Source organism: Trichechus manatus, unplaced genomic scaffold (genome assembly GCF_000243295.1).
Source record: "Trichechus manatus latirostris isolate Lorelei unplaced genomic scaffold, TriManLat1.0 scaffold00002, whole genome shotgun sequence".
In the NCBI taxonomy this organism is placed as follows: domain Eukaryota; kingdom Metazoa; phylum Chordata; class Mammalia; order Sirenia; family Trichechidae; genus Trichechus; species Trichechus manatus.
Genome location: NW_004443938.1, coordinates 40,261,590 through 40,272,916, shown reverse-complemented (window position 1 = coordinate 40,272,916; position 11,327 = coordinate 40,261,590).

The following is an 11,327-nucleotide window of genomic DNA, read 5'->3' as shown; positions in this document are numbered from 1 at the left end:
ATATATAGCTCCAGCATGTGACTCTTCGACTGAGTTTGCTAGGATGACTTTGTGACCTATCTTTTATTTTATATCTATTATTAGTTTTCATTTCCTATTTACTTGTACACTCTTTTAGTCTGTCTCTACCCTGTCCTATCCTTGAGCCTCAGTTCTATCTCTTCCTCCATTTTGGCTTTCTTGACACCAACCTTGATCTGACACCGAAAGTCAGCTTTAGCTGGTGTCTTAGGTCAGTCCTGGTCCTGCTCATCTATCAGTGACTCACTTGAATTCCCTAGGCAACTAGCCCGACGCTAGCCAAACAGTTCTTCCACCTGCACCAGCAATCCGCCACTTGCCCCTACACACACGTGTACACACTCTGGTAAACTGTATTCTGATCTTACTTTAACAGGCTTACTAAAGAATAATAGTAAGAAATAACACATCACTTCACCATGTACGAAGTGTTTACACATCCATTTCTCATTTGCAACAGTGGTGGCCGCTGATTCAAGGCAGAAAAGAAAGAATGAGATATGAATTAAAGGGGAAATCTGTTTCCATAAATATTTATACATATTCACATATACTAGGAAAGAGTCCACATATGTTATTTATGAATGTTTACTTGTGATAGATTGGGATATTGAATATATATGAACTCTTCCTTATGATATGTGCAAAGCTTTATTTGATGATCTGAAAATTATTGTCCCGAAAGTCTTACAAATGATAGCCACTATTTATTGATAGATATATTTTATTCCTTATCAGTGAAATCATTACTTTGGCAACTTGTGTCATAATTTGATATAAAAGTGACCTCTTGTTCTTGAGATGAGAAGTGACAGTAGGAAATTCTTTATTAGTACAGGTAACTATGAATTTAGAGAAGCAGAGCATTATAAGAAGAGGGAATGAGCATGTGTTGAGTACTTGCTAAATGTCTGGCACAGTTATATGCCAGGGGCATTGAACTGGAAGTCAAGACACACATGCCCTTGTCTGCATGGCTTATCTGACTTATCTCAAGTCTTTGGTCCCCACACTTGAAATATGCTGGAGTAGTTCTAGAACCCTGTGGTTTCAAGTATATGTAACAAGGATGTCCATGTCTCTATCCCTTTTGCAAAGATTTCTAATGTATTTTGATTTTTGAAAAATTAAAATCTTTACAAATTTGAGTCCAAAGCTGCTTTTCGGTTTTTTTGAGCATTTTGCTTTTATCACTTTAAGAGCATATTAAATTATTTTACTCTTAACTGATCGATCAAGATTTCAGGCCATCTGTTCAGTGTTTTTGATTTGGTTCCATTATACTTTGCCCTGATCAATTTTAGGTAACAAACCAAGTAGGAAAGAAAGCTGTCTTTAGACAAGGTTGGTATTTTTCAGTGAAGTGGCATTTGAAAAGATAATTTTGATATAAATATTATGTATACTGTATATTATGCATTTTCATATTATATAAATGTAACACATTTCAATATAATATTACATCCAGATTTGCATGTAGTATAAAACCTAAATAAAACCTGTTGCTATCAGGTCAATTATGACTCCTGGCGGCCCCATGTGTTACAGAGTAGAACTGAGCTCCATGGGGTTTTCTTGGCTGTAATCTTTATGGAAATAGATGGCTAGGCCTGTTTTCTGTAGCACCACTGGGTGGGTTCATATCGCCAACCTTTCATTTAATAGTCCAGCACAACCGTTTGCTCTACCAGGGACCTTCACATGTAGTGTACATAACCCAAATCATGGATTCTGATAAATATTTCTTTAATCATATTAAAGTTACATCTCTTGTTTTACTTATTCTGTTTTCATTTGTTTAAAACAACATGAATGATATAAAATTTGTATGGTGTTTATATGATAATTACTCCATCAATGCCATCAGAACTGAGAAACTTACTGGCTTATCATCAAGAAATTAATGCGTTGGGATTTTTCTCCTCTCCATTTAATAGGTTTAAATAGCTGGCTTCCAGTTTGGAAAGAAACTGTCTAATTTCCGAAAAGAAACTAGATAATCCTGCAAGGTTTTTTAATTAGGTAAAAGTGTTAGCGCTTGACATGCTGTTTTCATACCTGTGTATATATGTGGGTCATGTGATCTTATCTAGCCTTTTAAAATAAGTCAATGAAATTAAACAGTTTAAAAGAAAAAAAAAAAAAGACTGTGTAAAGCTATACCATGGAAGAAAGAAAACCATTAAGCACATAGGTTCCATATAGTTTGCTAATTAGTTACTGCAGTGGTTTTACGGAGGAGAAGAAGCAGAGATGATGAGATGTTTACCTTGTTACTTCTGTCTTATGAAGAGTTATATTGCGTGGCAAGAATTATTTGGCCAGTCCCTCTTAAACTAAACTATTCCCTTATTGTATGAGAAACTTTGGATACTATATCTGATATATGTATCTTTACACACACATACATATGCCCTTGGAATTGAAGATTTGATATTTTAATTAAAAATGTAAATCAAAACGTGTATTCAACTTTTGATTTCTAAAGAAATATCATCAACTTTGTTGATTATCAATACCATCTTATCTTGAGTCTGCTTTTTTTAATCAACCACAGAACAGCATATTTAAAGAATTTATTAATCAGTCATTGCTATTTCATCATATGTTTAATATATACATTTTAAAATCATATTTTAGTTGTGTCTAAAAAAATGAAATTGAGACTTGTGTTAACTAAATTGCTAGTCTTAATTTAATTATAAAACAAGTGTGATTTTGTGGAATGGGCTAAAGTAATAAAAATAGCCTATTTATTGCCTCTCTCAGTTTTCAAGGAAGACTGGTACATAATGCTCTTAAGAGTTGGACATCTTACGAGAAAGAGAGTGTTTCTAATTAAGAGTTAGTCAAAAGCTGGTTACCTACAATGGAAGATTTGATAGCATACTAACTAGCAATCAGAGCATGAAAGTATAGACTATATGGGACAGACATTCGACCTGCTAACTCCTCAGTAAAGTCAAATGCACTCATTGCAGCCCGTCTGTGGAGACTGAGAGAAAACTATTTGGGGAAATTATTGCTTGATATGATAGAAGTCATTAGTTTATCCATTAGTCTTTTTTTTTAGTAATCTGTTTTTACTTTATAAGGTTCTTGAGGAAAGGTAGTGATTATTCCATATTTTTTAAAATTTTTTCCTCAAAATATAGTTACATTCAGCTCTTTCCTTTTCTAACTTCTGGGATTTAAAATATGTAAATTACACGTGTAAAATGGAGATTTACCGTGGTAGTGTGTCATGTAAAATGATGATAATGCATATCCTCCTATATTCTCCCCTTTTATTTTGTAGTAATCATATCTAATAGTCAATACTGGAAAGGACAAGGTGGTTGCCCAGATTAAGCAGAGTGTCTAGTAATAATGTTGTTGTTGTTGTTAGGTGCCATTGAGTTGGTTTTGACTCATAGCAACCCTGTGTACAACAGAAAGAAACACTGCCCACTCCTGTGCCATCCTCACAATCATTGTTATGCTTATGCCCATTGTTGCAGCCCCTGTGTCAATCCATCTCATTGAGGGTCTACTTCTTTTTCACTGACCCTCTACTTTACCAAGCATGATGTCCTTCTCCAGGGATTGATCCCTCCTGCAAATATGTCCAAAGTATGTGAGATACAGTCTCACCATCTCTGCTTCAAAGGAGCATTCTGGTTGTACTTCTTCCAAGACAGATTTGTTCGTTCTTTTGGCAGTCCATGGTATATTCAGTATTCTTCTCCAGCACCACGATTCAAAAGTGTGAATTCTCCTTCAGTCTTCCATATTAATTGTCCAGCTTTCATATACACAGGAGGTGATTGAAAGCACTATGGCTTGGGTCAGGTACACCTTAGTCTTCAAGGTGACATCTTTGCTTTTCAACACTTTAAAGAACTCTTTTGCAGCAGATTTGCCCAATGCAATGGGTCTTTTGATTTCTTGACTGCTGCTTCCATGGGTGTTGATTGTGGATCCGAGTAAAATGAAATCCTTAACAACTTCAATCTTTTCTCCATTTATCATGATGTTGGTTATTGGTCCAGTTGTGAGGATTTTTGTTTTCTTTATGTTGATGTGTAATCCATACTGAAGGCTGTGGTCTTTGATCTTCATCAGTAAGTGCTTCGTGTCCTCTTCACTTTCAGCAAGCGAGGTTGTGTCATCAGTATAATGCAGGTTGTTAATGAGTCTTCCTCCAGTCCTGATGCCTCATTCTTCTTCATATATATATATAGTCTAGCTTCTCGGATTATTTGCTCAGCATACAGATTGAATAAGTATGGTGAAAGGATACAACCCTGACACACACCTTTTCTGACTAAACCACGCAGTATCCCATTGTTCTGTTCGAACAACTGCCTCTTGATCTATGTACAGGTTCCTCATGAGCACAATTAAGTGTTCTGGAATTTCCATTCTTTGCAGTGTTACCCATAATTTGTTATAATCCACACAGTCAAATGCCTTTGCATAGTCAATAAAGCCCAGGTAGACATCTTTCTGGTATTCTCTACTTTCAGCCAGGTACCGTCTGACATCAGCAATGATATCCCTGGTTCCAGGTCCTCTTCTGAATCTGGCTTGAATTTCTGGCAGTTCTCTGTCAATAGATTGCTGCAGCTGCTTTTGAATGATCTTTAGCAAAATTTTATTTGCGTGTGATATTAATGATATTGTTCAATAATTTCCACATTTGGTTGGATCAGCTTCCTTGAGAATAGGCATAAATATAGATCTCTTCCAGTAGGTTGGCCAGGTAGCTGTCTTCTGAATTTCTTGGCATAAGATGAGCGAGTGAGTACTTCCTGCGCTGCATCTGTTTGTTGAAACATCTCATTTGGTATTCGGTCAATTTCTGGAGCGTTGTTTTTCACCAGTGCCTTCAGTGCAGCTTGGACTTCCTCCTTCAGTACCATCAGTTCCTGATTTTATGCTACCTCCTGAAACGGTTGAACGTCTACCAATTCTTTTTGGTGCAGTGACTCTGTGTATTCCTTCCATCTTCTTTTTATGCTTCCTGAGTCATTTAATATTTTTCCTATAGAATCCTTCCCTATTGCAACTCGAGGCTTGAATTTTTTCTTCAGTAGTAATACCATAATAATAATAATAATAGCTATCTCTTATTCTGCATTAATATGTGCCAAGCACTGTTGTTAGCGTTTTACATAGATTATTTTATTTAATTCCCACAACAACGCTATGCAGTAAGTAAGTATTGTTATGCCCATTTTAGAGGTGATGAAATTGAGATGCAGAGTGGTTAAAGAACTTGTTAAGGTCATGCGCCTAGTTTGCGACAGAATGAAGATGTAAACTGAGGAAGTCTGATTCAGAGTCTGCACATTTCCCTTCATTTCTGTGTATAAAATCAACCCAACTCATTACTCTTGAGTTGTTTTCCAACTCAAAGCAACCCTATAGAACAGAGCAGAACTTCCCCATAGGGTTTCCAGGAAGTGCCTGGTGTATTCAAACTGCTGACCTTTTGGTTAGCAGCTGAGCTCTTAACCACTGTGCCACCAGGGCTCCATTTCTATATATAGTACCAGAGTATTCTTACATCAAGCAGTGGAGCCTCTTGACTTTGAGACAAATCTGGAATTTCTGAATTGGTCATAACTTTGCATTCATTCAGCAAATATTCAGTGATTATTTCTTACTGTAGACAGTTCTTTTTCTGCATGATGATTGTGTTGTTTAAATGTTACCAAGAGAGGAAGATTATATAGGTCAAATAATAGGTCAGTGTGTCAGATGTGCCCTGTTAAAGTCCAGTTCTGCCATAACTAGATGTGTGACTTTTGCAAAGTCAGTTCACTCCAGACCTCTGTTTCCTTATTTGGGAGATGATATTTTAAGTATCTTAAACCTTTAACAATTGAGGATATGTGGTTCTAGTGTCATTCTTGCTTAAAACGTGTAATGCAAGTTGAAACCTTCAGACCCATGTAGTGGTGCTCCTTCTTCGTTTCCATTGCTCGGTTCTTCTTATCTTTCCAGTCTGTTAATGTTGGATGTTCATCTGCTGTCTGAGCTTTAAATATTACCTAGACCTTTTCCCTGACCTCCAAATATCCAGTACTGAATAGAAGTGGTAAGAATGAACATCCTTGTTTTGTTCTCAGACTTAGAAGAAAAATGCATTAAGTATGTAGCAAGTCATAGGTTTTTCATCACAGTTTTATCTCGATAATAGTTTTTATCATGAATGTGTGTTGAATTGTGTCAAATACTTTTTCGGTGTCTATTGATGGCATTGTAAGTTTTTTCTTCTCTACTCTTTAAATAGTGTATGAATTGCATTATTGAGTGATAATTCAGACTTTTATGATATAATCCCACTTGATTATAAGGTATTACACTTTATATGTTGTTGATGATGTATGATATTTAATTAAGGATTTTTGCATCCATATTTATGAGGTATTATAGTCTGATCTTTGTTTCTTTTTTCCCTGTCTTCTTTTGAAATATTTTTTTGGGGGTGTTTCATTTTATCTTTATTTTTTGGCTTATTAGATATTCCTCTTTGTTATACTTATTTAGTTCCTCTAGGATTTATAGTATTCATTTTTTAAAACTTTATTGTGTTTTAGGTGAAAGTTTACAGTGCAGATTAGTTTTTCATTCAAAAGTTTTATACACAAATTATTTTGTGACGTTAGTTGCAATCCCTGCAATGTGTCAGCACTCTCCCCCTTTGCCTGGGTTCTCCGTGTCCATTCATCCAGTTTTCCTGTCCCTTCCTGCCTTCTTGTCTTTGCTTTTGGGCAAGTATTGCCCATTTGGTCTTACACACTTGATTGAACTAAGAAGCACGTTCCTCAAGCATGTTATTGTGTTTTTTATAGGCCTGTCTAATCTTTGGCTGAAAAGTGGACTTCAGGAGTAGCTTTAGTTCTGAGTTATCAGGGTGTCCGGGGGCCATAGTCTCAGGGGTTCCTCCAGTTAACAGTATGCATTTTTAAGTTTTCACAGCCTCCTGTCATATGATATTATGTATCACTTCATGTATAATATGAAAACTCTAACACAGTATAATTTCCCTTCTCCTTTTATTATTTTCTAATGTTACACATTTTGCTTCTGCATATGTTACAAAGCTTACAATGAATTTTTAGTAGTTTCGCTTTTAAGTCTTTTAAAAAATTTGAAAATGTGTAGAAATAAATCTTTTATAATTAATCCATATATTCATCACTTCAGATATTCTTTATTCCTTTGCGTAGTTCCAAATTTCTATCTGATATAATTTTTTTTCTGCCTAAAGCATTTCCTGTAACATTTCTTATGGTACACATCTGTTCATGAATTCTCTGTGCTTTTGTCTGTCTTTTGTCTGAAAAAAGTCTTTGGTTTGCCTTTATTAAAGATATGCTTTTGCTAGGTATATAATTCTTGATTGACAGTTTTCTTTTCCCCCTTTACTATTCTATTGATTTTTGCCCTTGCGATGTTTCTGAAAAGGAATTCACAGTTATTTTTTATTTTTGTTTTGCTGGCCATAATAGGTATTTTTACTATGGCTGCTTTTAAGATTTTCTGTTAGTACTAGTTTTCTGAAACCTGATTGCTATTTGCCTTGATGTAGTTTTTTTGTGTTTATCCTGCTTGAGATTTTTGGATCTGTGAGTTTATGGGTTTTATCAGATTTTGAAAAAAAAAAAAAAAGACATTATTATGCAAATACTTTTCTGATAAACACCTCTCCCTTCTTTGCCTCAGTTCCACATATGTTAAATTACTTAATAATGTCCCATTAATAATGTCTCACAGGTCCCTATGGCTCTATTCTTTTTTTTTTCCCTTCCTTCTCTCTCTTTTTTCCTGTTTGCCTTAGTTTGCTGTGTGTTCATGTTCACTGATCTTTTCTACTTCTGTATCTAATCTGCTGTTAATCCAATCTAATTAATATTTTTATTTCAAATGTTCTATTTTTGAGCTCTAGAAGTTCCATTTGATTCTTTTTTGTACAGTTCAGTTCTATTTTTAATTATTTTCATGGTTTCATTTAAATTCTTGGACATATTTATAGTAATGATTTAATATCTGTGTCTAAAGATTATACTATCTCTTATTTCTGGGTCTACTTCTAATGAATGATTTTTCTCTTGGTTACATTTTCTTTGCATAGCTGGAACATTTTATTGAGTCTCGGCCATTATGAATGTTATCTGCTGAGTGTCTTTCTTCATGGAGTGCTAACCTTTGTTTTGTTTTGGAAAGCCATTAAGTTAAACTTTCAGCTTGATGTTTTGAGGCTAGTTGTTAAGTTTTGTTAGGGTGAGTCTAGTGTACACTTCAATACAGTCCTGGTTTTCCTTACTCTTAGGGTGAGAACTTCCAGTATCCCTACTGAATGCCCGAGATGTTCAGTGAGGTCTCTCCATTCTGGCTGGATTAAATGGAAATGTCTTCTAGCTTTTTGTAGACTCTGCACGTTGTTAAGTTTGTTGCTCATCAGCTTGTCATGTTTTTGTTCACTCATGAATTTTCAACCTATGTATGCGCAGTTTTGTATTCCAGCAACTGTTTTATAGAACCCTATTCAGATTTCTGAAGTTCTTTGTTTTCACAGCTCTATTGTCCATTGTACCCTGCTCCATATATTCCAGCCATTTTAGCCCCCCAGAACTCCTGTATCTGATTTCCTAACTTAAGGTGTTTCCTCCTTGCATCACAAGCTAGAAAGTAACTTTAGGCAGAAAGATGTTACAATTGGAATGTTCATTTTCTTTGTTTCCTGTTTCTCTTGGAGCATAGTCCTCTGCTGCCTTTGTCTGATATCTAAAGACTGTTCCATATGTTTTGTGTTTATTTCTACTTGTTTACTACAAAAGGGTAAGTCTGGTACAGGTTACTTCAACGTAGTCAGGAGCAAAAGTCTGTGAGAGAGATTTTTTTTCTCTAACGTTTTATTTTAGAGAATTTCAGCATATACAAAAGTGGAGAAAAAGCCTAATAAAATTGCATACTCACCATCCAGCTTTAGCCATTAAGAGCAGAATGCCAAACTTGTTTTTACCTATACCCTCTCCTCAGTCCCCTCATCCTTATTACATTATTTTTAAAAAATCACGAAGAAGAATATAAAGGAAGAAATAGCAAAACTTAATACTTCGTTAAAGACAAAAATAACATAAGAGAAAATAGTATTTCTTGGGTATCTAGTTAATTTATTTAGTACTCATTCTTGAATCATAGATATAAATTTATTTTTTTATTACAGAAACCTTACAGCTTAAAAATTAATCTTTTTGAAGGCCTCCAAATACTTTTTAAATCAACATTTAATTTGTGCCTTTATTTTTATGTTGCCAAAAAACAATTCAGTTGGGCCAATAGTTTCAGTAGTTTATGAACCCTAAGCATTTGTCTTGTATACAAAATGTCTGATTTGACTGAATTGATAAAATGCACAATGACCTCACAGTGCTTTGGCAGCCATTGGTATGACCATTAATCCTTTGTTCTAAAGGAAGTTTCAGTGTTGAAATTTTTTAATGGAAAATATTTTAAAATAATATTTAATATTAAGTAAAATAAACTATAACATGTACATTGTGATTTGTAGTACTTATTCCACATCTTTTACAGAAATGGTTAAATATGGTATATACATGTGTATGAAAGTGGTGTTAACATATCTAATATGGGAGAAGTCTTAAATCTAGAAAATTTAATGTGAGTAGTTTTTCTGATGAATTGGTAGGAATTTTTTTTTCTTTTTAAATTTCCTTTAATACTGTTTCATCAAGAAATGAAAATTTAAAGTAAATGAAAAAGAAAATAATTGGAGATCTATTATTAAAGAATATAATCAGTTTGCTTAATTTACTAAAGTATGATGATGATGATGAGGCCAGAATTGTAGCTGTACTTCTTTATGTGGATGAGTTGATTTGTTTGCTTAATTAATGATATTCCCCAGTTAATTACATTTGCATATAATCTCTTTTAACATGGGTATTTCAATATATAAAACCAAGGATAGATTTGTGCAAATCTATCATTGGTAATAGGGAAAAAAAAAAAAAACTTAAATGACATTTCTTAGTTGGATTTTCTTCACATGCAAAGAAAAAATAAAAAAAAATAGTTCAAGCTACTAAGATATTTAACATTTATTATATTGTTTAATACTTTTCCATATGCTATATATTAGCAGTTTCCCAAATCTTGGCAGTGATTGATTCTGAATACTTTCATGCATGCCATGGTAAGATTGGCATTCATTTTGTGTCACTATTCAGTCTGTGTAGTGTCAGTGGAAATAAATTAATAGCAATCTATTATGTCAAGTGAAATGAGATTGACAGAAAGAAACATGAAGTCAAAGCCAAGTTCAATAAAAGGAAGAGTCTTGAAAATAGAATGAAAGATGGGAAAGTAATTACCCATAGCTAAACCCAACAAACTTAGTAGCACTAACGAAGCTTCCCATGTTTTAGCTCAAAATACCATGGTTGACAATTTTGAAAAATTGATTTCTTGTTATCCTAGCACTGAAGGTATTCTGGACATGTATCTACAAGTTCAAAAGATAATAACTTCTTAGCTTATTATCAATGAAAGCAAACTTAATAAAAATCCCATTGTGGGAAGCGTTTTTTTTTTTAATTTTGGAATAAATGTTACATGTATTTAAAAAAAGTCTTCATTACAAATTGTGCTGGGAATTCACACAGACAGAAAGAATTTTCCTGAATACTGTATTCTGATTGTTATTATGTCATTCCTTTATGTCAAGATACATAAGCTTCTCAATTATCTGTTCATGAATATTCCATTTCTAACATCTTGCCAGTGATTGGTGCTGGTGTATGAGTGTGCCTGTGCTTCCATCTCTGTGTGTGGTGGGGAAGGAGAGTTATAACGTGACAGTTTTTGAGTTCTGCTGTGTAGTTAATGGTGAGCTGAGTGAAAATTATTCACCCTCCACAACCTTGCTTCTAGGTACAAATGAAAGCAATTTTAAAACCAAATTTTACCTCATATAAAAAAAAAATTACTAAACATTTACAAGCAAGTAAGTACACACACACAAAAAAAATTCCTGTAGTTTATTGTATAGACTCATGAAGTTTAACTCTTTATCCTTTAAGTTGTCTAACCACTATCACCTTCCATGAGAGCTTCAGTTGAGATAAATGTCAAAATTCCAAAGACAGGATTCGTTTACATTACGGTCAATATCAGGCAATCAGAATCTTCCATAATACATGACTGGGATTGGGAATGCTTGAAGATTTAGTCAAAAGCAGCAGCTCAAAAGGAAAAGCTATGGCTTCTTTGATTTTTATACTCAATTTATA